This window comes from Spodoptera frugiperda, chromosome 17, assembly GCF_023101765.2.
Source record: "Spodoptera frugiperda isolate SF20-4 chromosome 17, AGI-APGP_CSIRO_Sfru_2.0, whole genome shotgun sequence".
Classification (NCBI taxonomy): Eukaryota; Metazoa; Arthropoda; class Insecta; order Lepidoptera; family Noctuidae; genus Spodoptera; species Spodoptera frugiperda.
Genome location: NC_064228.1, coordinates 1,788,495 through 1,815,968, shown reverse-complemented (window position 1 = coordinate 1,815,968; position 27,474 = coordinate 1,788,495). Strand labels below are relative to the sequence as shown.

The 27,474-nt window shown below is 37.1% G+C and overlaps 1 protein-coding gene across 6 annotated transcripts in view; it reads right to left on the bottom strand.

The window, feature by feature from the left end:
- Positions 1 to 27,474, bottom strand: part of LOC118276815 (protein enabled) — an 84,438-nt gene that overhangs the window by 52,288 nt on the left and 4,676 nt on the right. For 2 of the 6 annotated variants that reach the window (XM_050699728.1, XM_050699732.1), the window contains exon 1: positions 506 to 744. The exons of 1 other annotated variant lie outside the window; for it this stretch is intronic. The gene's annotated coding sequence lies outside the window, so the exon portion shown is untranslated. Of the gene's footprint in view, positions 1 to 505; positions 746 to 27,474 lie in introns of those variants that run through there. 3 more of the 6 variants (XM_050699733.1, XM_050699730.1, XM_050699729.1) reach the window with 3 other exon arrangements.

Below are 27,474 nucleotides of genomic sequence, written 5' to 3'. Positions count from 1 at the left end.
CTTTCTTTGACGACGCAACGGGGCGATTTTTAACCGAGTTCAAAGAAACGAGGAGGTTTTAAGGTATGATTTTTGTGTTAAAAGACCCCTGTCTTCGGCAACAGACAGCCTCCAGTCTGGAGAGACTTAATTAAATAAAACTTATCATTTACTGATATAAAAATCAATTGCTGTTCGTTAGTCGCGCTAAAACTCCAGAACGGCTGGATCGATTTGGTTAATTTTGGTCTTAAATTATTTGTAGAAGTCTAGAAAAGGTTTAAAAGGTGAGAAAAAAATATTTGAGGCTGCAACTAAGAAGTTTGCCCGGTCAGCTAGTTTAAATATAAAACTTTAAAAACAATACGTTCCTTTTAAACAATCTTAACTGAAACACATGTCGCACTTATTTTATTTAAAACTACCTTAAAAACTAAGCTTTGAATGTTTTGAACCAATAAAATCAATTACACTTATAAAAAAAAAAACCTAGAAATAGGCACATAGAAATAAAATAAATAATTACCAATACACAAAGCCGTACACAAACCTCACATGAACAACTCAAAGAACCCATCAATTAATTAAAAAAAAAAATTAAAAACTCATCACAAACTGGAATGCACTTTATAACTGTTTCAAACACAATGGGTAACTTGTCGTCACTGCAATAAACACACGCATAATTCCACAAAAAATATCGATTTATAATAGAGAACGGCACGCCTACTTGCGCACGCGACGCTCGTCCGACTGAACTAAAGACCGGGAAAATTGTAAACATCGGGCGTGAATGAGATGGGTGTATGGGGATAGAAAGAGATGGATAGACATTTGTTTATACGTCGCCGAAGAAATGTTTGTAAGCTCTGTTATAGATCAAGTATTGGTAAATGTTTGAAAGTATTGTGCAGACATTAGTATTGCATCTCTGAGGCAATGTGCTAATTTTATTTTTGCTACTAATTGCGATACTCTGAGACATTTAACGATAACTTAAGTTATTCCTTAGCAACACTTTGGTTCCAAACCAATTGCTGAAAACTGGGTTGAATAAATGACTTCTGAGTACGGCGGTAAACTGTATAATTTGTATAGTATTGACAGAGGTCAAAGACAGATAATAAAAGATTTATTAATATCAATTCCATTTATACATTATCTTATCATTGTTTGTCATCCATTCATTATCTTGAATTTGTTTTAAAAATCTAATCTGTCTGTGTCATATCAGTCGATAATTTTTAGTCTAGTTAAACGTAACACGTTTGAGCATGACAAAAAACCCTCAAAATGAGAATAAAGTCATCAATAAACAAGACCCTTTCACAAAACCTTTCAACAATACCCTTCCTACAATCGGGTAAAAAGGCCTGTCAAAAACCCAACACAGTTTACTGTTACAAATAACAGAATTACTGGTAAAACGTCCAACCGGCATCCATTGTCCTTTATTGCCGAACCGTAAAAGTGCATACAAATTATAGATGGGAAAAAAATAGCACAAAAACTTGTGCAAACGGGCGGAAAGTGTTAAAACAACGGAATACTGGACCGAAGCGAAACTGCAAAACCTTTTAAAACTGTTGACACGTGGTACAATCGGTGAACCGAGGGATTACTGTCGGATTCCTAAATGAAATGTGGGCGAAAAAAAGTTTTTAAAACTACTCCAAATATCAGTTTGCGGACGTAGTTTAATGCAGTTCCGCATCCAATTTTAGGTTCGCGTTTGAAATAACCGTCGCGTCGGAAAATAACGTATGGAAATTTTGACAGCATTGCATACAAGTTCGTCTAGTTTTATTAAAGGTTTAATTAATCTTTCCACAGTTCGTGTTCATTTTATACTGTGTTCGATTGTTTTAGAGAAATTTTATTTCAACATTTATTTTTTATGAAAGCAGGATAAGCAGACTTTATTTATAGAAGGATAGAAATACATTCAGAAGTTTTATGTTAGGGGCAACGTTATTTTCATTATGATTATTATCCGAATGAATCTCTCTGAAGCTTTGGTTAAGATTTGTGACTGCAAAATCATAGCTCAGAAACAGATTTCCAGATATCATACAAACTAATTTTATTCAAAACCTTTCTGACTCGCACACACACAAACCAACAAGGCCTTTCAGATACTACGTAAGACACCCGCTTCTCATGCACGAGTGTGGGGTCGAAACCTACTCGTATAGGCACAAAACCACACCGCCAAGTAAACATCCGCCGTGTCTACACAAACTTAATCTATGACGCATGTTTACAACCAGTGACATGCTCCTGTATGTAATGTTATATTGAGATGAATCTGCGGATATTATGAACAGGATTACATTAAACACTCACTACAGAACTAAAACAACCTTATTACCTTGTTATAGAACCTATTTTCATATAGCAAAACGTTTCACAAGTTCAACAACTTTAATGCGAAGTAATAAGAGCTATATTCGTGTAACACGATTATATTAGTTTGTTCAGAATTTAATTTATGTGTTATATCCTTTAATTTTAGGGTTGAGAAGTCGGGAAAGGTAGCGATATGAGTTCAGCTTTAGGGATTATCGTTATTAGATTATTAAGGGGAACGTGTCTAGAATTAAGAATGTAAATTAGTAAGTTCAGTCTGCCTTTTAGGTAAATTACTGATAAAAGAGGGGTTAGGCTCTCAAAGGGTAGGCAAAAGAGATCAAAGTACTATTTGATCTACAATTAATTACTTTTTGGCTGGTAATTTTTGCCATAAGAGTCAGTGTTGCCGTTTCTAGGTAAACTGCCGCACTCATAGACCTTTAATGATAACTTAAACCCAAATTATTACCTATGATGAATACGACTAGTGAGTAGTAATGTTATACCTATGTTCTGCCAACGGCTTTGCCCATTTTACCGTGGGATAAAAGTATCCTATCACCCAAGCCAGCTCATACAAAATTAAAAGCTCAGTCTGTACTTATACAATGTTTCATCAAAATCCGTTCAGTAGTTTCAGCATTATTGACTGACAAACAAACAAAATTTCACATTTATAACATTAATAAGTGTGATCTAAATGGCAATAGAATTTAATAGATAGTTTATCACCTGTGTCGTCACGTTAGTGGTACCTAGGCCAGGTGTTCGCATTCCTGCCTAGATTCAGTCTAGATTATAATCCAGGCAGCTCATTAGTCGCCAGGTGGAGGCTAATCCAGTCTAATATAGGCTATAGGCTATCAATTCTATTACTAAGTTGGATTATATTTTGAAAATATTTGTTAAAACTTTCGTTTAAACAACGGTTGCGTGTATTTTATATCTTTCCTAGATACTTCAAATCGATAAAACAACAATTAAATAAAAGAGTTACGTTTATAATGCAAATCATTGCATTGTCTTGAGTTTTTTTACCAAGTAAGAACCTCAAAAGGTTTATAAACTTACCCGTAGACGTAACTCATAATAAAAAAAATATAATCGATATAAAACAATCACAGAATAACCAACAAAAACACTCAATCCAAGTAAAAAAATAAAGCTCCATACTCCGAAAAGTTCCCTACCGCACCGCTAGATGGCGTTAGCAGTACCTCAGAAATGAGGTTTGAAACAAAAAGTTTTTACAGCGCACAATGGTATTCGCTACCGATGCTATGCTATGGCACGGCAGATGGTAATTGCCGGCAGCAGGTGGTCGTATGCCGGTTGCTCTCAATTAGAAGCCCTGGAGGATTGTTGAGGACGCACATTTATTAACTATGTAGAAAGCCAGGTGATGATACGTTCTGGAGTAGTAATTAAAATCTAGTGTTTTCAGGCTTGAATAAATTGATTGGTGTGAGAATTCATTAGTAAGTAGTTCATAGCCAAATAATATTCCAATAAGTTTTAACAGTTTTTTTTTCTTTTCTCCAGCTCTTCTGACATTGCTTTAATATCAAAATGACGCTTAGACATATCTACCAGTTGTATTTTTATATAAATTAGCTTAACTATATGGAAATCAATTTACTTTGGCACAATCAACTAGATTGGCATAAAGGACCAACAAACATATTTCATGAGATGTGCTATGAAGATGCGCCGCTGTAAAGGTCTGTGCGAGGAAGATGCCCAGCTCGAGTATACGATGTATCGATAGGGAAGCCATCCATAGCACGCATCTTTCCATATAAAACATAGCTTAGCTGAGTCTGTTACCACCAGTGCTAAGCTATGTGTACCGATGAATATGATTGATGGAAGCCAAACGCATCCACAGCAACGTAGCATAGCACATCTCTGGTGCAAAAGCACCCTTGCATACACTTTTTAATACAACCAATTAATCACTACTAATCAAAACAAGTGTTATTAAACAATCTTTCTATTTACAAAAGAAAAATAAAATTACATTTTTCTCACTATCTTATAACAATTAAGAAAACATTAAATGCTCCTCAAAACGTAATTCAGACCAATAATCACCTTTATAAATAACGCGTTAAGGTCGATTTTAGATTGTCTTTTAAAGAATAGATGCTAGTATTTTAACTTGCTTGTTTAAAAGGTCTTATTGTAGTGAAAATAAGGTTGTTTTTCCTGTAACTTCAAACCAGGTATATGGGTCAACGACACGGGTGTACGGGACGCGCCATATGAGCTATTACATCATAATTGTACGCTCAATTTGTGGGCAAAAGCGTAAAGATTAGGATGTTAGTTTTTTAAACTACTCAAAACTAAATAGGGCCCACCATGTTTTTTTGCTCTAACTTAATATTGAACAAAAATATTTAGTTTTTATGAATGTACAAGTTTCAAGTGGGCTTTCAGGAATACTGTAAACAGAAACAATTGAAACTTTGGTTTATTCTGTTTATTTAAACAAAAAAATACACTTTTAAGGCAAATTTACAAAAAATAAGGGAAGAACATAATCTTGTAAAGCACGACTATTCTGGGGAAAATAATGGAATTTGTTATTTGTTAATAACGAGTGGGCCTTCCTCTGCTCCGTATGCACTCTCTGAGCCTATCTCGGAAACTTTCAATCAAGTGCGTCACGGTTTCTTCCGGTATTTGTTCCCAACAGAGTTTCAGGGCGTTTATGAGTTCCTGCTGGCTGTTCACGTCACTGTAGTTTTTTTTCAGGCGTCTTTTGAGCTGATCCCACAAATGTTCAATGGGGTTGAGGTCGGGACTCATGGCCGACCATGGTAAGATGGTGATATTGGCTTCAGAGAGTGCTCTTTGTGTAAGACGAGCTGTGTGTGCGCGAGCATTGTCATGCATAAAGACAAAGTTATTGCCCACTCTTTGTGAAAATGGGATGACATGAGGCCGGATTACTTGCTCGATGTAACTGGAGGCGGTTACGGTACCTTCATTTAGAATTACAAGCTCTGTTTTGCCATATAAGCTAATTCCACCCCATATCATAACACAGGGACCCCCAAAACGGTCTGTTCCATGAATGCAGGGTTCAGAAAAACGTTCCCCTTCTCTTCTTCACACGCGTACCTGTCTATCGTCACTGGAAAACTTCACTTTACACTCGTCGGTAAAAAGCACATTCTTCCAGTTGTCCATGGTCCATTCCAAATGGTCGCGAGCGTACCTTAAACGTGCTGCACGATGAGCCCTCGTCAGTTTCAGTCGAATAGCTCGTACTCTGGAGCGTTGTCCATCTTCATGAAGTCGATTCCGAATGGTTTGGTCGCTGACCCTCGTTCCTGTAGATTGCCGTAGTCGAGTTTGTAAGGTACGAGCGGTTACAGTACGCTCCCGGCGCGCAGTCAATCTTAGGTATCGATCTTCCTGGGCAGTTGTAGCCCGAACTCTTCCTGATCCAGGTCTCCTAGCTACACTTCCCGTCTCCTGAAATCGTTCCCAAACGTTTCGGATAGCTCGTCGTGATACACCGAGCTGCATAGCCACAGACCTCTGAGACTGTCCCTCCTGAAGCAAAGATACCGCTCTTGCAGCGGTTTCCATGTCCATATGTCGGCGAAAACCAGGCATAGTGATCACAATGAATACAGGAATCAATCAAAATCGTTAAAAACGTGAGTGTTCCACAACAGCGTTTAGTGTAGACTGAAAACATAAGTGACTGAGAATTTGTGCAATCGATGTTTTTTTCGAGTACTTCAGTTTTTTAGCCACCCTCTTCAAAACAACATGAATGCTATCGATATAAATATTGATATGCACTCCTAAACATGTCAACTTGACGGTTAAATGCATAACTTTGTCAACAACTACTTAAATAATTATATTTTAACCGAAATTGTGACTAATTCGAAGTGGGCCCTATTTTGTTTTGAGTAGTTTATTTTAAAGTACTCTTTAGCTTGGTAAATAGAAATATGTATACCTTAATTTCGGTGTAGATGGCAGTAAATTGGCAGTGACTGTACAATTGGCGCAGTGAGCTTTTAAATATGGTGTTTGATAATTACCTGAAACAATAAAAAGTAGTAATTAGGACAAGAATACAGCTTAGTACATAGAGAGGTGTTTCTTCTTCATCATCATCATCATCATCATATCAGTCACAAGACGCCCACTGTAGACCTCCCCCAATGACTTCCAGATAGGCCTGTTGGAAGCGACCTGCATTCAGTGGCTCAATGCGACCTTGATCAGGTCGTCTGTGAGGTGTTTAAAGCTTCCAAATCACATTTTATATCAGTGGTTCTCAACAGGGGGCCATGGATCTCCGCAAAAAAATACACCACAACTTAAATGATAAAAGTTAGTTGTATCAAAGTAGACACTGAAAGGAGCAACTGATTTTAATTATCAAATTGTGTAAGTGAAAAAAGGAATAACAATAGTGGTCCTTGAACTAACAAGAATGGTATAAATTGACCAGGAAAAGATTAGGAACCCCTGTTTTATATTAACTATTATCAAAGACTTTTGCGAGAGTTGTTTAAACACTCTGTGTCGTATTTTCAGTGACTTTTCTTCGAAATACATATACAAACAAGAAGTCAATACGATATCTTCTAGTTTAATTAGCCAATTCAACATTTACAATTTACAATACACAAAAGTTATTTTAGTTACCTTTACGTAAACACAATGTTAAGCAAAATTATTCACAAACGTATAATAACTATTTCAGTTCACCTTTAAATAGAATATGCCAAATATAATTACACCCACTAGGTGGTAAGGTCATCCTGTCAAGTCCATATACTTGGTAGCGTCGAAAACTTCAAACAAGCCACAGGAGTGACCGCGGCCGTCAAAACCGCAATTCACTAGCAGAGCAGGGATGGCGAACCTTTATATAACTAAGTATCAACTAGTATGTGTTTTTAAAGAAATAGATATAATATTTTTTAATACCAACTCGACCAGAGTGATAACGTAACCTAACAAGAAACCGATGTAAACAGCGCTTAGGTGCGAATCGTCTAGGGCCTAGGGCCTCCGGAGCAGGTCTAATTAGAGGACTCGGTACCCCTTATCGGTGCTGAAGGTGGCCACCGGGGTGGTTTTAGTGAGGTAAAAATCCCACACTCCCTAGTCTTTCTTCCCAAAAAGTTAGGCGCATTTTAAAGGTTTCCTCCCGTAACCAAAAAATGAGGCTCAATCCTCTATCATCATCATCATCATCATCAGCCGAGAGACGTCCACTGTTAAACAAAAGCCTCCTCCTTAGTTCCTTCACGTAAAAATCCTTAACCCTCTATCCCCAATCTTAATACCCCATGGTAAATATAAGACTTGTAAGAGTTACCCTACTTGTGTTGCATGTTCAAGAACGGCGCCGATTGCCCACCATCAATTGATCCGTCAGCTCGTTTCACGCCACTATCCTTTAGAAAAAAAAATTGCACGCAGACGAATGGTTTGCCATCCCTAACTTAGTATCTACTGATTCAGGGGCAAGCCAAGATGTCCACGTATCCATTACTCGGGCGCAGATTGTACGCCTTGGATCGGATTAATCTACTAGTTTTGTGTTGTACTGCGGTTTCATAATTGTGGTTTTAAGTTCTAAGGATTAGGACAGAAGGTCATATTTACGTAGTAAGGCGGATTTTTTTTTATCTCTAGAGTTCATTCAGGCTAAAGGATTTTTTTTTGGTACTGGTAAACCCGGCGAACTCCGTTTCGCCACCAATTAGAGCGCCAGCTGAGAAAAGTCCTGAATTTGCTCTGCTGTAAACCTCACGGAGCCCGAGACCTTTCCAACGAATGCAAACCCTTGGAAATCGGTTCGTGCGTTCTGAAGTTATAGCGTCAGGAAGGAAAATCCGACTTATTAATATAAAATAGATAACGTTTCAGATAAATTTATAACTTTGATTATAGCTGGACTGGTCTTAAACAGAGAAACACTCATTCAATATCCATGTTCCCCTTTTATTGGGCAGAATCTGCTTATAAAAAGGGTTAATCGTCAATTTTTCACTTCAATGAATATTTTGAACGAGTTCATTCATTTTATAACGATTTAATCCTTTTCATTAAATTTTACAATCAAGCGTAAACCATATGTTTTAATCGATATACCCAGTAGATGTCATCAATTTTTAAATCATAAACTTAGTACTTAGATGAAAAAACAACAAAGATTAACTTTGAATGACTTTTTGAATTTAGGCTGGTGAAATAGCACTCGTGAGGCATAAGGTCCTATTAATTATAGTCCAATCACCATAGCTATTACAAATTGTCTAATAATTTGACATAATTACATCACCTAGGAATTGTTTTATTGGTCAATAGACTTTACGATGCATATCTTTAATAAACCTAAAATAACTCCTACAACACCAAAGTAACCAAATTCATTACAACACCATCTATCGGCACACAGGGTAAACTATACAGCAACAATACTGCTCGCTTACTCCATAATTCACTAGCGCTTCGGGCAACGTTCCCAATTACAGGCTGAAGAACGCTCTGTGGAGTCTTGAGGATGAACCCTGGAGCACCACTCGTGTGCACTGGCTTTGCAGCTTAAATATCTTTTTTATACCCGTAATAGTTAATTTGGAAGCTGGTTTTCGGTTAAATGGTTGAGTAATTGGGGTTAATGATCGCTAAAAGGTTAAGTTGTGTTACTATATTCCATAAATCTTCAGTCATTTAGGATACCCAATTTAAACTTTCGCAATTGAACGAGTGCACTGTGCATTGAATCCGAGAATCCTGAAACTATGCTCAATTACTCATCAATCAGTCCGCAGTAGCCCAATGAAACACATGATATCAAATCGTAACACAGCCAACATCCAAACATAACAAAATCCCAGTAAAATTAAGACCACCACAATCCCCGAACCCACGCAACATTCTTAAATAAACAATAAACAAACAAACGAAATAATCTCTTCTCTCGAATATGAAGTAAATGTTGCATTATACATTAATGTTCTCGTATAGAACGCACAGGGCGGAAATTAAACGCTGCATCGGCGGAGAATTGGAGCGGCCCGGGCGATGCCCCAGATATATCGAGCCCTTAGGATGCTTACACGCGAAGCGATGGGATCGCAACAATTAAGAGATCGTTTTTTTTTTATGGAATAGTCGGTAAACGAGCAGACGGATCACCTGATTGTAAACGATCAGCGCCGCCCATGGACACCCGCAACACAAGTGGAGTCACAAGCGGTGCCGGCCTTTTGAAAATGAATACGCACTTTTCTTGAAGGTTTGAAGGTATGGAGATAAAAAATCAGGACAATAGATACATAGAAAATGTGAAAACTCATTTAAAGGAGAATACGTTCCGAATGATGCAGTCAAACAGTATGGATGTAGTAGCTATAAATGCATGCAAAAAAAAGATATTGACTCTGTTGAACGTCTCAGGAACGTCATCAATGAATTACAATGTCTAAGGACTGTGGGTCCTCTACATTTTCGGGAATAACTAACTTGACGTAGTTAATACCTGATCCAACGTTTCTAAATCTACATCAATTTAAATCTTAACGACAAAAATTGAGTCTTACTAATATTATAAATACGAAATTTTATGAATTTATGTTTGTGTGTATGTTTGTTTCACAATCACGGTAAAACCGCTAAAGGAATCGGGATGAAATTTGGATCAGGGGTAGAACAATGTTCTGCAATAACACATAGGATACTTTTTATTATTAAAGCATAATTGAAAACAAGTAAAGAAAATGGCAATAAAAACTTAGTTAACAACAACCGATGTGGCACAAACAGACACAAATCGTCGGGCATGTAGACAGCTTTATTTGAGAAGACGCTTGGCATTTAAAGAATTTTATTTTATGTAATTGCATTATGTTGCTGCCGACACTGTAGATTGCGGTTAAAGTACTTCGGATTTTAATTACTCGGTAAAAACCGAGTTAATTAAGGAAAGGTCTGATGAATGGGACAAAAACCTTTCTTTTGGGTTTACAGTTTAACACGTAGTGAATACTTAGTCACTGGACGTGGTCAGTTTAAGGAATATTTAAATCATCCTGAACCTTCATATGTAGAAAATCTAGTTTACGAAAAAGTTTTAACAAAACAATCATTGCCTACGTACAGCAGTGGACGTCTTATGGCTGATATGATGATGAAAAAGTTTTGAACATAGTCAAATAACGTAAAAAGACCATAAAACATCCCCCTTTACAAGCCCCATGAAAAAGGGGACGAACCTAATCAAAAACACTTCGGGGAAACCGAACCACTAATTCCAGAAATTACAGCCATCCACAACAAACACTTAAATAATAACAATTCAGTTTAAATCATCCATATCTCAGTACTACACGAGTCATTGAGGTAAAATACCTGACGATGACGTCAAAAATGTGATAAGCCGTTATCTAACTTAAAGAATATTCACGTCAAATCGAGATCCATGAAAGCCCTTTCTAAGTATACAGCGTGTAACAAAATACCCATATACATTGCGAAGCGAAAAACTTTTTATACGGAATCTATTTTTAGTTACACAACGTCATTGATAAGCTTTCGACGAAGTTTCGTATGAATGGCGAAGGGGATTTTCTGATCGATCGACCTTCTAGCGAGAATGTTGACATCTGCGAATATATTATAGGGTTTCTCCTTTATAATAAGAAGCCTGTGGTACTTAATATTATAGCTGCTTACTTTAAAGGGTTTATACAGGGTGTCCCTGAAATCGACGTCCAACGGGCACTAGAAGATCAGCAAGGTTCCAACTGTTATCAGAAAAATTAAAAAAAAAATCTAAGTCCTACAGTTTTTAAATTACAGTGACTTATGTGTTATCCACGAAAAAGTACACCCTGTGCCAGTCTTTTGACTCTTGTTGCTACAAATCTTTGTTTTTTCGTCTGCAGTCTTCCTTACATTATCCTGAATAGTGCTCCAGTAATATGGAATTATAAATTCTTAGCCAACTGCTTTAGATTGGAAAATATTGTTAGTTTTAGACGAACCAAATACTCTGAATAAAATTTTCACCTTACTTTAAGCTGTACTGAATAAATTATGTATGGCGCTAGTAGTGGCAAATTTCACCAAAGTTGGCGCATTTAATAAGGATTCTAAAATGGTATAGCACTTTGCACATTATTTCTCAAATTCGACACAAAAAAAGATTTTTCAACGAAACTCGGTTTTGATGAATTTATTTGAACTTACTAATATTTCTTCTAGTGTACTCAAATCATACGTTATAACCTCGTATGCACTAGACAACACTTTGCACGCGATTTGTTATCATCATGTTGATAATCAGCGAGACAATATTGTCTGTCTACTCATGATTTCGCTTGCAGCTTTCGTCGGCAATATTACTACTTACTAGAGGAACTGATGTTGTGTATCATGTTTCACTAAATAATATTGAATGATTGCAATATGATGTTCATAGTGGATGCACTAGTTTGATGAAACACATTATCAAATGTGTAGTAAAATCAAAAGGAACGGACGCGGCAGATTCATGTACACAGCATATCGACGCGGTAGTGGTATGGTGTACTTGAGCCCTTACGCACAATTACTCGTCATATCCCCATCAAAAAAAAAAAAGAAATGGGTGAATCCTCCGATTAAGTTACGTGTTCATGCCTTGTGATCAAATGCAGGATGAAGCATCAAATATTCTTTAGTTTGTCGAGAAAGAGTTATTTGCACCGTTGCAAGGAATTGCAGGTAAAGCAAAAAATAATTTAAAAAAGAAATAATCAACACGGCGCAAAAAAGCCAGTGCTCAGCTACGATGGCTCGAGATGCAACACCAGTTCTTCTAGCGATAATATTGCCGACGACGAATGCTGCAAGCGAAATCATGGGTAGACAGACAATGTTGTTTGACAAGAGATCCTCGCTGATTTTCAACATGATGATAACAAATAGCGTGCAAAGTACTGTCTAGTGCATACGAGGTTATAACGTATGATTTGAGTACACTAGAAGAATTTTTAGTAAGTTCAAATAAATTCATCGAAACGGAGTTTCGTTGAAAAATCTTTTTTTTTGTCGTATTTAAGAAATAATGTGCAAAGTGCTATACCATTTTAGAATCCTTATTAAATGCGCCAACTTTGGTGAAATTTGCCACTACTAGCGCCATACATAATTTATTCAGTACAGTCACTTAAAGTAAGGTGAAAATTTTATTCAGAGTATTTGGTTCCTCTAAAACTAACAATGTTTTCCAATCTAAAGCAGTTGGCTAAGAATTTATAATTCCATATTACTGGAGCACTATTCAGGATAATGTAAGGAAGACTGCAGACGAAAAAACAAAGATTTGTAGCAACAAGAGTCAAAAGACTGGCACAGGGTGTACTTTTTCGTGGATAACACATAAGTCACTGTAATTTAAAAACTGTAGGACTTAGATTTTTTTTTATATTTTTCTGATAACATTTGGAACCTTGCCGATCATCTGGTGCCTGTTGGACGTCGACTTCAGGGACACCCTGTAGAAGTAATTTGTGACTTTATTGGACAAGTATTTCCAAGTTAAACAACAGGATAATTATAAAGTCTCCGTGATTCAAGGGTTGAGAATTATTATTTCTAAGTTCATCGATATCAAAGCTCTAAACAGTAAAGATCACACACCTCATCTCGTCAAGAAGGGAAAATCATCTAATGACTTCTCTTGCCTTGGGCGAGGCGCGAGGGAGTGTCAGACTCTTACTGACTAAAAACCACTTCGTTCCTACTTCTTTCGAGTCGGAACCCTGGTAACCCGGTCTGGCGATTTGTAACAATTAGGCTTATTTAGATTGCAATTAGACCTGGTGAAATAATTCCTTACTAGAATTTCGTAAACGAATACTGTTATTTTTTATCGCATAACGCATATTCATCTTCTATCACAAACAGATTTCCGATCTGAGACCATAAAAACAGCTGATACCATACACGTTTTGTTTGTATACGTCCAAATATATCCGTAAACACAGGAAACAGGGGTCCGGAACCGTCTCGAAAATATACGGAGAGAAATATCAGGGACATATCCCGTTATATTCAGCCGTCCATCAAAAGTTAAATGTTGGTACTTTAAAAGAACTTCTGGTTAATTTTGAACAATTCTGAGTGGACAGTTTGTTGCTGTAGTAATTCTGTGAAAGTATCAGATTTAGTGCAGCTTATAGTGCTTCCTATTATATATAATAAAAGATAATATATGATAAAAGATAGATAACTGCTGATGATGGCAAGTAAAATAAATTCTGCTTAATCCTGTATTAATTATAATTAGGTAAGTTTGCAAGATTACAAAGGGCTGTTGCCATGTCGCAGTTCGGTAAACTTCAGTTCTCAATAAGTATAAATCACGCAGTTCTTAACGAAAACTGACGCAAATTCTTCGAGCAGGCTTCCTAAACCCAAAACACAATTGGCAAAATATTTAAAGCAACGTTACCCCCATAGCACCATTTAAAAAATTCGCATGGAAACAGCGTGGTAAACCATATGATGGGGTGCCATATGAACACACGGCGGTCTTCAGTCACTTACACGCATCATTACACATCGTATGGCGACAGTATTCGGTTGCAGGAACAGGTGTTTGAGGGCAGTGGGTGGCTGGTGGCCGTTTCATTTCTTTTGGGAACTTACATCAATATGCGCTTTACAAGTCTCTACTAAGAGAAGTTTGTTTACTAACTATATCAAACGCTATTAGTACTTACGTACGCCTTATTACAAAATTTTAGGCTTGTTACGTATCCTAATTGTGTTCAAGAAATTGTAATGTAAAAAGATAAAGAACCATTTGCGAAAAGTACCAATAACCACTATTATGTTAAATAAATAATGCACCTGATATATTAGCGCAAAAAAACAGCTGATCCACAATAATTAAAAACAAACAAATAATCATGCAAACTTATAAGTAGTTACGTAAAATATAAAACAAACCTAAAGAAAACTTAAGGCGCTGTGCATAGTCAAAATAGGATTGATTCAACAGATTTTTTTGCCCAATGTTTACATGTTAGAGCAACAAAAAAAATATATGTTAATCTTGATCATTTTTATGAATGGACCACCTTCTTCAAAACACGATTTCTATAAATTTTCTCGATAAAAAAAAATCATAAACTAACCATTTAAATTGAAATTCTAGCCATTGTAACTATATTATTTATGAACATATCTTAATAAAATTAATAACAGTGACGTAATTTAAAATAATAAAGGGATCTGCCTTATTTATTTGTCGATTGAAATGAGATATTTGTAAGAATTAATATAATTCATGATAAATAACTCAGAACGAATCGAACAAAACGTCGTCCGATCATGACATCTATTCGTTTCTCTTTCATTCCTACGCGGACCGGCAGTGACCGCTGAGGCGCGCTGCTTGGTGGACCTATGTCAGTTTGTGTCAATCGCCGCTCAGAAAATAATCATTCACTAACATATCTTTTTGCTGTTTGTAATATTTTATTTTGTAATTAGCTTTTTCTAAGTTGGGTTGTCAGTATATTTTTTTGTACGAAATCGATTTAAAGTTATGTAAATACAATTAATTTTTTCATATACTATTACCGCGTAGCATGGTGCAGATGACACATTCAGTAACGTTCCGTACCATTCTTGAAAGGAGAAGGGGACTTTTGGGCCCAGCAGTTAACTAGTTGAAATGTATATTAAAAAAACCGTCATATTTTTCTAAAGGAAATCACAAAATATGGTACCTTGTTTCTATCTGGGAAGCGAGAAAACTTAAATTAAGTTATAAAACATTAATGATTATTTAATCATTTATGCGTATAAGTACTCTGTGATTTAAACTTCTTACAACACTTCTGTCTGATATCAGTCAGTCATCGATTGACAGATGACACTTGTTTGTTGTGTTTCGTTCTAAATGCGCACGTATTTTCCATGTTTTATTGTTAAACCCCACGACCTCGGCTTTATAAAGGACTTTTGACGGATCTTGCATCTCTAAATTACCTTACACTCTATTTTGGACAACTGTTTAAGCCTATCAATCGGATTTTGACGACATGGATCGCTGTGTAGATTGTACGATTGCGACTGGTCGCAGTAACTCTATTGGCAGAAGAGTCTTGGAAGATGAGGCGATTTTATCAGTTATTCGTCAGTGGCGTGCATCTCAGCCTGTATAATATGGTATCTCAGTTGGGAAAGATACCAAGAAAATATACGTACCCCGCCCCCTACACAATTCTTAGATGACATTCTCCTAATTATTGAAGATGAATAATACATATTTTATACATAATTGGTGTTTTATTTATATATCCTCCTGTCCGTTTTTTAGTTTTTAAAAGATTAGTGCCTACTGCTTCTATGTGCCTATGTTTGCACCACGTTTTTTAAACGCGCCGTCGACGCGCGTTTTTAGCGATACTGACGCGATACTTGCGTGCGTATCGCGTCTGTATCGCTACAGACGCGATAGTTAGACGCGGCCTGTAGACCTTTGCACACCTGACGCGCGTGTGTAGCGATACAGACACGCGTGTGTAGTGATGCAAACACGCATGTTATCAATACACACGCGCTGTTGCCGCGCGTTTGTATCGATAAAAACGACAACAAACTGCCCTGCAGGAGAAAAACGTCCGGCGACGCGCGTTTCCAAAACGCGCGTCGCCGGCCGTTTATAAAACGTGGTGTGCATAGGCCCTAAGTACAGAATATTGAATGTAAAAACTTGTCTTCGACTGTAGCGACTGTTCGGGGCACTGGAGAGCCAAACGTGTCAGATCTTCGACACGTCACACACGCTCCTTGCTTAAAACCAAAATTATTTACTTATTATTCGTCCAAACTCATATTATTATCTGAGTCAGGACCATCTGAATCTGTATCTGTATATTGACATTATATACACGCAGATACACTGCACAACTAAACAACACACTTTAATAACAAAATTAAAGAGAATTCAATGTATGCTGCGAGTATCGATAGCGATAAAAAAAGACCTTTCTAATGTCCATCCCTAATCATGTGGTACTGAGAGACGTCAACGTCATACAGGCAACTGTCACTAGCGCAAAAACTATAGTAGTAGTAAGTTTGTGTAAATTATTGTTCGATTTCGGTTTTAGTCATAAAAAAACTAATAAAAAAATAAAATAAAAATAAAATAAAAATGTATACAACATAATATTGAAAAAATAAAAAAACAAAAACTAATAAGAGTAATGAGATTCGATCTTAAGGATCACGGAACGCGAATCTAGACAGCAACGCACTGGGCCACTCGTCCATGAAACTATAGTAGCGAAATTACGCTCCTAAATAAAATGGAATACGCGTATCAATGACATTTGCACGGTGCACCCCTCAGTACACGAGACCCACTTCACCTGCTTCACCCCCTCAAATACATAAAAGTTGTCTATTCACCGCGCCTTAATCATTAACAATCCCATAATCCAATTCATTACCAATTAAATTACCATAAAACACAATAGCTCATTGTATTAAACAGTGTATAACACGACAAATTTAAAAAGCTCGTAATTAACGGTCGAAGTGCGCGTGCGCATAACTGTCGAATTTGGTCGGGTAATAGCGTCGAATTGTGGCACAACCACATCCGGACGGATGAGACTATTAAATCATACGTGGTCAGGGGCCCTAACTGTAAATATGTAGTGCAAGTTTATAAGATGAAGCGATTCGTAATTTTAATGAAGGTGTTTTTTTTGTACCAGGTCCAGATGAAACTAACTACCAAGATATTACCGATCAAATTATTTGTATTAAGAAAGTATTTTCTGAACCGTTAATAAGTTGACTTTTGTAAAGAAGAAAAAAGACAAAACAAGATATAGGCATTTCATGTATAATGTCACCATTCAGCCGGTTTCCGTCCACTGTTGGACAATACTAGGGCATAGAACATATTGTACTTAATTATCATTCAACTCTCGACATGCTGCAAATATTGTTATTGATGCACGATTGCCAGATAACAAGTCATCAGCGCCGCTCATTGGACACCCCCGAACCTAAAGGAATCAATCATGATAGTGATTTTTTTTATTCGGTTAATCGTAGCGTAATTAGTTATACAACGTGGAAAGTGCTACCACCTATTTTTCTTTCTTTTTGGTTAAAAATTCTTTTAATATTACTTGGCAAAATATTTGACGTAGGTCAAGTTAAAATATCCGACATTTAATCAAACATTCTGAAACAGTTACAGTCTTACAATTTCGTTGATACAAAAATCGCTCTCAAATAATGAACTCGCTACCACTTATGACCAAGTCCACAGCTAATTGTTCGCGACTCGAGCATTGAACAGTGGCTGCTAAAAAATTGGCCAAGCGTTACGTTAGCACGACGAGCCACGCTATTAGTTCTTTCATTGTTTTGTACGTCTTACTAATCGATTCTCTTTAATTCTACGTGTAGTAACTAAACTTATTTAATGTTAATTTTAGAAGAGAAATTGTTACATGGTACGGATATGTTTTCTAAATGATAACGAATAAATGTATGATGTTATTTCATTCAAGAAAGTTATTGCATTAAAATGGAGGAAAATAAAGTAGGTTTACGTAAAATCGGTTCATGAAACCAGTCAAAAGCTTGAAAATATTGGTTATACTCGTGCCAACTGGTTATCGTCTACCAAAGAGGGGTGACACGAACATGCTTGGGAACGAACTTACCATGAAAACTTGGGGCAATTTTATACCGCATACATACAAATTGGTAATAACTACAACTACGATCGCCACTGCTAATCTACCACAAGATTGGCTTAACCAAACTTCGGGTTACTTTTGGGAATCCAGAGCCAAAAATCTCTACACTGATAGTTTATACCATGTCCTCATCATGAACCTCTTCTCCACTCACAGAAAACTATAAGACAGTGAAAGCTTTCACGCTAAAGTACAAAACCCCATATATCACAAAACAAAGAAAAAATCACATGTCCAGATTCCATTTACACGGTCGACGGTCCTGACCAGTAAAGCACCGTAACTGATGGTACTAATGTTTGATGATGATGATGATGAAGATTACAGATCTATGGAACATGTTCCCACTGTCTTGTGAGGTATTTCATAATGTAACCGTTGTGCTCACGGCTACATATAACCAGTATAACCTGATCGGTGAATGTGAGGAAAGATGGTGCAAAGCGAGACCATGATAAAGTGGTTTTGTTTGGCTTGAGATGTAGCCGTTGTGGTACATTGGTTTACAGTTTTAATGCATGTCTGAAGTGACGGGAGAATTTACGGTGGTAACAAATTGCATTAGAAGTTGTTGGGAGTTAGGAGTTGGGTACTGTAATGTGTTTAGTGGTGGAATCTGTCGAGCTGTTCAGCTGTTCTTGCACTTCCTAAGCTCTTTTGCTCAATATGTTAGCTTCTTTCTGATTATATCTTTGCAGGATCCGAAAGATTCATATCCCTGAGACGCACCAGACTTGGTTGTTTCGGTGTTTAGCATGATTAGTTTCTAGTGCACATCTTGGCTTTTTTTTTGAGAGGGAGTGTCTGAGTGGTTTTTAGACTCTTACTTTCTAAAAACTACCCCGTTCCTACTCCTGCTTTTCGAGCCGGAGCCCCGCGCCCCAGTAGGTAATCCAGAGCGCCGAATGTACATTTTGGCTAACAGGGTAAATGCGACAACCTGCAACCTGTCTTGTACCAAAAAGTAAATTAAGCCTAATTTGGTGCTTGGCTTAACATTTTGTTTTTAAATTCGCAGTATTAAGTGCATTATTTAAGGCAATTGGGTATGGGATTAAAACAAAACTGGCGAGAAATGTCTACTTACACAACCTATAAGGAAAATCAGACGTAAATGTTACACATAAACAGTATCTAAAAATAAACCTGTAGACGGACTAAGGTAGGTACTTTAAACCAGGTGACCATCACTCATTTCCACACAATGTCTGCCGCCATTCTTCCGAAGCAAAAGATTTATATTTTTTGACTTATTTGTATACTGACCCGTGGCTGTCAAACCTTTCTTTCATGCCCTACAAAATGGCGGCTACTCTTTTGTTGTCTATGATTTATGTCTGTGCTGTACCTACTCGAGATTCGAAAACTGTATCGCGTTGAAAACGTTGGCGATGGTTAGTTTGTAGGATTAATGATTTGCTTTTTAAACTGTTATATGTAAGTTGGAAAAAGAAAAGTAAATATTTTTAAAAGGTTCAACCACTGCAATATGACATGAATGAATTCACATCATCAATTTGGATTTTTTAATATTTGCATTAGATGAGTAATAAGCATAAACGCGTACGCTAAGAAGAATTTAAGTGACCCAAAATCACTTTATATCGAAATTAATTACCCTTTTTTGAAGAGAGAAAATCATCCAATGACTTCTATGCGGCGATGCGAGAGGGAGTATCAGACTCTTACTGACTAAAAACCACCCCGTCCCTCCTACTTATCGTATCGAGCCGGAGCCCCGGTAAACCCGCTAGGTAGTCCGCAGCTCCGGAAATTAATTACCCTAGAGCAGACCGTGGTAAAAAATCTGCTGGAGAAAACTTTACACTATCAACACTTTATTTTCCGCTTATTAACTATTTATTATTATCTCATGCAAAATACAACAGTAAAACGAATAAACATACTCCGATAGCATCACCAAACAAGCCAATGCCTAATTTAGTCGGAACAATCGATGCTATACTGGGCATACCCCGGCGTTTCCTGTCATATCGTCATATTTATATGTTGGGGCACGCATTCATTGTTATCAGATTATATGGTACTCATGGGCGCCTCACCAAAATCAAATGTGATTGGTTGATTCATTATGTTATGTGGTAGTAGTTATTTTAATTTAGTTTTTTGTATTGTTTGTTTATTTGATAGTTGGGTGGTTGCAAGAGTAAATGTAATAATAGATTTCTTTCAGGAGGAAAAATCATTCAATTAATTGCTTCTCCCGCCTTCGGGGAGGCGAGAGGATTAAAAACCCGAAGTTCATTCTAGGCACTAATAAAATTCGGTTTTACACTAAGATTATTAACACAACCGGCGACAAATATATTAATAATTATTTTACCTAGTAATTAATACACAATCCTCGTCAGCTCAGTTAAATTATTAACCTCTACACTCGACCTATGAAAATTTATTAGTACCCATAGCGAATTTCGAAAGGAAACCTAATACATCACCCGCTGCCTAGGGTCTGACGCTAATTATTCGCATTTCCGATATACCTACAAGGTGAACCACTGGCTACATCCACTGAATACAAAAGTCAATAAAATAGGCCTAAAAAATAGCACTCTCTGATTTATTAACCATGGTTCGCGCACCACAGAGGAATGCAAAATAACGACTTTGCTCAACTCTGACGCATCGACAATAAAACTGACAAAAACGCAATCGAAAGCTTTCGAAGCGACGGAAATAACTGACGGAGCGATTAATCGCAACGCTATGTGTTCACTTGAATGCTGTTCAACGACTTTTTTAAGGGCATCGTTCGATCAGCCGTAAGTGCCGTTTTAAGGGTATGTCTGTGGCAAATATTTTGGATCATACTTACGTTACGGTACTTCGATGAAAGTTTTCATACCTGGTCATAAGTGTTCACGGTAAAAACATACCTTTTAGTTCGAAATTATTCAAGTGATGAAATCAGGGATCAGATATGTATCAGAAAGGTAGACAACAAAACCCCTGACGAGGCTTTTCAAAGGATATTTTGAAAAGGTTAGCTCGCTGTACCTTCAGGAATCAACGCTGTGGAACAAGGGTTGTCAAAACTTATTTGAAATGTAAAAGACATAATAGTTAGATAAATAGTTTTTGCTACTACCTTAAAATGAGAAACTAATTAATATTTGACTCAAAATTCCTGATCTACATTCAATGGCCTATCTCTAAGTACCTATCTTAGAGTAATTAATCTCAAGCGAAATAGATTCAAAGATAATTATTTTAAGTTTTAATTAAAGTAAGTGTAAGAACCGAAGAACCTATAAACTGCAGTGCTTGGCGTCGAGCCAACGGTGTCTATGTAAAATGTATAACATTTCTGTAGATAACCATACAATCTTTCCAACATTTTCGTAGCTAGTTTAGCTTCAAGTAATTTTTTAATCTAATTTCTCACTAAAAAGTAGTGAGTGCAAAAAGACCAGTATCGCACTTATAACCCCTCTGAAGTTGCGGTTAAACATGGGCGGTATAGATCGCTTGGCCTCAGGTAATAACGTATGCTTTTTTCCCGAAACCCATGGGAAAAACACTACTCATGCTAACTAGTATGAGCATCTTGATTAGTTACTGCCTTTACGGAGCATAACTACAACGATTATAATGTATTTTGTATTCAATAGCAAAATACACTTGTATTGGCGTAAATTAACTAATAGGTAGTTTAGGTTTTTTTATGGTTTAAGCCGGTAAACTAGCAGACGGATCACCTGATGGTAAGTAATAGCCGCCGCCCATGGACACTCGAACGAAACACCACAGGCGTTACAAGTGCGTTGCCGGTTAGAAATCTAAGTGTAAATTGTATTGTCTTGTAATTGTAGTAATTTATTGTAAGTGGTAATTGGGCCAATTTAATCAACTTAGTTATTTTCAATTAGCTTAAAACTAAAGAACTGGAAGTGCAGACCTCAAAAAACAAGAGCACTACATCCATTACCAAATGCATACCTAATCTAGTTTGCTACCAGTCTTCCAGTGAAATAAACCAGCTTTTCAGAATATACGTGAACCAACGAACCACCTTCACAATTTCTAAACAATTACCTGACGTCTGCATTCTGGTCGTGCTTACATAACGTAAACTAACTCGTGCGGTGTACCTCGTAAAATATTAAACTAGGCTAGATCTGATGCTAGATGTGTGCAAAAGTGTTCATGTGTAATAGTTTCTGTTTTTGCAGGGAAAATGTTTATCTGTTTTGATGTGGGGTTCATTGTAAGGGTTCAAAATGGTATGGAAAATGAATAGGATGTGTTGTTGAAACAATAAGAACTGAGAAATTCAAATGCGATGACAATATTCCTCTAGTTATCCTAGTTACTGAAAACAGAGAGAATACCCATACTCGTATAAAACGCAGATCAAAAAAATAGCAACTGTTGTTTTAGCGTACTTTTTTCGGTAGCAGGAGCTAGTAGACCACAGCAACATTTTAAGACCCTTCAAAAATACCCAACAAAAAGGCGAAACCTCCCCAAAACAATGTTTTCCGTTATCAAAATCAGTAAGGGGTGCCAACTGAACCAGTTGCCAGTGCTGGGTACTTTCTGTGCCCAGCTCATACTGAGGTGTCGACCATTTCGGCTTGGGCACGTTTCCACCTTGTTTTCGTTGTTTTTCATTTATATTAGTTACTGAGTACTTAGCATTTTTTTCATGTTTGTACTGTATTTATTTTATTAGTGTGTATTTTTGGTGCACCGTGCACGGTACTGAATTATTTTCCTTTCTTTCTTTCTAAACTAGAACAAACTTTTAATAAAGCACTTTTCTCGTCGCGCATACGGGCGCACAATGAACCGTGCGGATGTGTTAGTTATAACTCTATACACGGCTGGTATAATCGGGCGCATTCCTACACCAGTGCAAAGGGCACCGCGATAATTGACAAGGTCGATCGACGTTTGGGGTCACTGATACAATGTTATGATTATTGTTTGTTTGTTTATCGATTGCTTTTATGGATTATTATATATACCTTTGTTTTTTAAAGGTGGAAATAATCTTACATTGGCTTCTCGAGCAAGAGCAAGGCGAGAGGGAGAGTCAGACTCTTACTGACTAAAAACCGCCTACTGCTGCTTTTGAAGCCGGAGCCCCGGTAACCCGCTAGGTACTCTGCAGCTCCGGGTCGACAACAGCCGTACTGGGCTCCATCTGTGGTGGTCTGATGGGTCTTTTGAGTATGCGCGGGTCTTTTTTTGTAACCTGTCTTTTGGTTACCTGTATATGTCGATTCCACATTAATTAGTATTAGTTATGAGGCAAAAAGAAAATCTTATAGGGGATTCTGCTTCTTGTTCATTAACCCTAAAATCAGTACCGCTGTAATATACAAATAAATCTCGCAGCTGTTCAGCGTGGCGGACTTGAGGATAACCTTTCGTCAGCAGTAGATATCTTTTGACGTTCTGCCTAATGATGTTAAAAAAGAAGAAAGCACGCGGGAATAAAAAAGTAGGAAAATAAACATGTACAAAGCATTCTATTTCATTTTTAATAACATAACTATCGATTTGTCATTGACATGGAACACAGCAATGAATTTCAAGGAAAACAGATGTAGGTACCACATAACTCTTGCATGTCACAAGGTTGATTCAGCAGATTCACTCAAGGAAGTTTTGCCCTATGAGTATCCAGGGTTTTTAGACAAACCTTTCTTTTTCTTAGTGTCTAAAAGCTTCGTTAAATTGCAAATAGCCAATATAGGTCCTCATCATCAACAGCCTATAAGTGGCCACTGCTGACCAAATACCTTTTCTCGCACGGAGAAGGTTTGAGCATTAATCACCATGCTTGCTCAATGTGGGTTGGCAATTTCAAACTTATAATTAGAAATTATAAGCCCGGGTTTCCTCGCGATGATTTCCTTCACCGTTTGTCAGTGGCATCTAGATAATCTTAGAGCCAATATAGGTGATGAGTCGATTTCCAAACTCAAAGCCCTATAATACTTTTCGTGACCCAGTAACCGAACAGAAGAAGAATAACTTGATCAGCTGTCCCAAGACTCAGAACCAACGAAGCAGAGCAAAATGCATTCAATAAATACAAAGTAAAAGTGCAAACTTGCATCATAAAGAACAATCATAACTTTTTCATATCACATTATGCAAGACAGGTATAACAATAATGATCCGTTCTTAGAACCATTTCGCTGTACATTGCGCAGCACGTGTGTGTTCCAAGGTAAACCATGTGATAATGCCGCAATGTATTGCAAAATTGAAAGTGAGTGGTACTTGTTTTGATTTACATTGCCGTGCCAAGTTTCTTTGTTCTAAAATGATAATGAAAGTTGTGTTTGATGACTTTGAAGTGCATAAGTGAGTTTGGGTCATCAATCTTGAGTATTGTTTATCTAGACAGTGAGCAATATGAATTAATCTTGCATTTCTGCAACCAATGGACGTATAAAGACCAAAGTTTCTTGGGAACTGAAAATTTCACGCTCCGCAGGCATTTGATATCGCAATTTTAAAGGCTCGGGATTATCAGAGAGCGCTATGGCTCGGTGTCTGGTAGATGTCTAGTCAGCTAGTCGCCACTTACGATAGCGGTAGAAAGATAATGGCTGGTAACAACAAATGCATTCTACTCTATCGGCATCACACGATTATAAGTGTGGGAGAGCCATGCTTCGGCGTGAATGGGTCGACTCGACTGGAGTGATACCACGGCCTCACAGAAACCGACGTGAAACAACGCTTGCGTTTGGTGGCCTTTGGGTTTTCGGGTGCCCATGGGCGGCGGCGATTGCTTACCATCAGGTGATCTGTCTGCCAGATTACCGTTTTAGACCATAAAAAAAAACTAATCTAGTTAGTTATTATGATAATCAGTCTCATCTTGCCTTGCAAAATTTTGAGCATACAGCCCTCTAAACATGAACTATAAACTGTTAGCAATTAAATACAAAGTTTCCTGGCACCTAGACTAGTGAATGCACTGACGCAAATACAAGTTTTTTCATTAGTTAATAAGTACTCGACCGGGTTTCAGTGAGTTTTTAGAAAGTTTCTTTCAAAGCACCGTTTGTGGGTCTTTGCCAAGTTACATTTAGCAGAATTCAGCAGGCATTTAAAGGAAAAGGAGTAAGCGTAGCGAGTGTAAATGAATGTGAGTTGGTTTTTTTGTGGCGATAAATACAACTTATAAACTAACTTTTGTTTCGCATGGTAGAAAAAAGTAAGCCCGAATACTGCAATTACTATTCAATTTCAATTTGTACTTAATATATTGGGCTTTCTGTCGTTTTATAAAGAATTTGTAGTGACAGAACTACCTTATTTTGATAGCATCTTAAAATTAAGTGGTATTTGAGTATTTGATAAGACATTTCTGACCTTTTCAGTAGGGGATAGTTAACTATAAAACTATAACAAAAACCACTGTATCCATCAACAGTTATAGATCTACTATATTCTATATAAAAAGCTATCAAGCAAGGTCCATGTTACAAAAACACGAACTGATATATAACTAAGCCACTACGATGGTGTTTCCCCAATGCCAGGTTTCGTAAAGCCCCGTTTGTTAACGTAAGATTTATGTCAATCGTGGAAGACAGCGGTTCTAACTAAGGTTGACTTATAACCCTTGGTAGATTGTATCATATAGATAGTTAGCTACGCAACAAATATCGAAAACTCCCACTGAAGGTAAAAACGAAAGAAAATTTGGTGAATAATTTGTACAAGCCCTAGTTGCTCTTGGATTCAAGTGCTCTAATCAAAAGATATGAACAAAGAAGATCTTAAAATAATTTATTTAAAGGGATGCCAAAAGTAGACAGAAACCATTGTACCTGCTTACTTCTATGATAACAAATCCACTCAATCATAAACCTTAAGTCCTCAATCTGAACCCTAATTTACAATGTCCAATGTCCAAACAAGATTTACGAAACTTTCTGAATATTTTGCATGGAGATGGAGAGCCAAAGTGGCACCCCTAAAATTATGTAAAGTGACATTTAATTGCCGCTAATTGGATCCGTCTGTTTGGGAGGAAGTAGTATCATTTGTGTTATTTTAGGATGTCCGACATAATCATTATAATGTTTACGATCCCAGGTGATAACATTGTTTTGTGGGTTTTATGTAATGACAGCTCTTTTTTGCTGTTAGTAGGTGGCGCTAGTAGCGAGTTTGATCGAGACATTGGTTTTTAAAAAGCATTGTTTCCGTTTAATTAGTAATAAAACCAAATTTCGGGAGCGTTATGTAAAACTTATTGACCCGACTGACCCAATGGAATCAGCAACTTTGTCAAGAGTTCCACATACAGTACGAAAAAAAAGCGCGCTAACGTGTTTACGGCCTTCAAAATTTGATCGCCAAACAGGAGACAATTAAATGGTACTTGATAAAGGCCATATTTACGTCCCTGGCTACACAATCTACACACACATAGGTATTTCCTTTAAAACTACACTCCGTTGATTGGTTTGCGAGAGCCCCACACATAATGTCAGCATGGGTTATGACCGCACGGGTAGGGTTGATCTACTTTTGCCGGAAACCGAAGCTTTCAGACATATTAAACTCCCTATGGACTTAGTCGTACGTACAATTCATATTTCATTGTTATGTGAAGAGTTTTGTTGTATTGTAGTTAAGAATATTAGTGGTTATTGTTACGTATAAAATATAAAAACATAATATATATATTGCCTCGTTGGTCGAGTGATCGCAAGTGCTGGCCCGTATCAGGCATTGTTTTCGGGGCTTTTCGATCATTCGAAATTATTCTAAGTATATTATGGTAATAGGCTCATCCCCTATTACATGAGACTCTTAACAAAAACGAGCACTAGGTACGTGATCATCATCATCATCAGCCAGAAGACTTCCACTGGTAAGCAAAGTCCTCATGAAACGACAAAGCACCACTAGCTTCCATTGGCTTGAGGACTACGTAAGCTATCTACCTCATTACCAAGAAAAACGAGTGATAACACAAATTTTCTAAGAAAAAAAAAGCAATCTAAATCACAATTTCTATATAAAAATAAATACCTAACAAAACAACGACAAGACTTTAATTATAAAAATTTCATCACGAATTCCAAGAAAAATTGCTTTAGTTAGTTATAGAACAATTTTTTATAACGAAAACAAATTGCATACGTGCGCAACGGGGCGTACCGTTTACAAAAAGGAAAACATTATGACGTCATAGCGCCTTTAACATGACTTCATATTGCCTTAAAAGTGTCGTCATGAATATGGGTGTTTTAAAACAAGTACTAGAAAAAGTAATTACCAGTTGTAGGTAAAACAAAGATGTCTGACTCAACAGTTTCAAGACCTTGGCTTTCTGAATATATTTAGATGACACAGACTT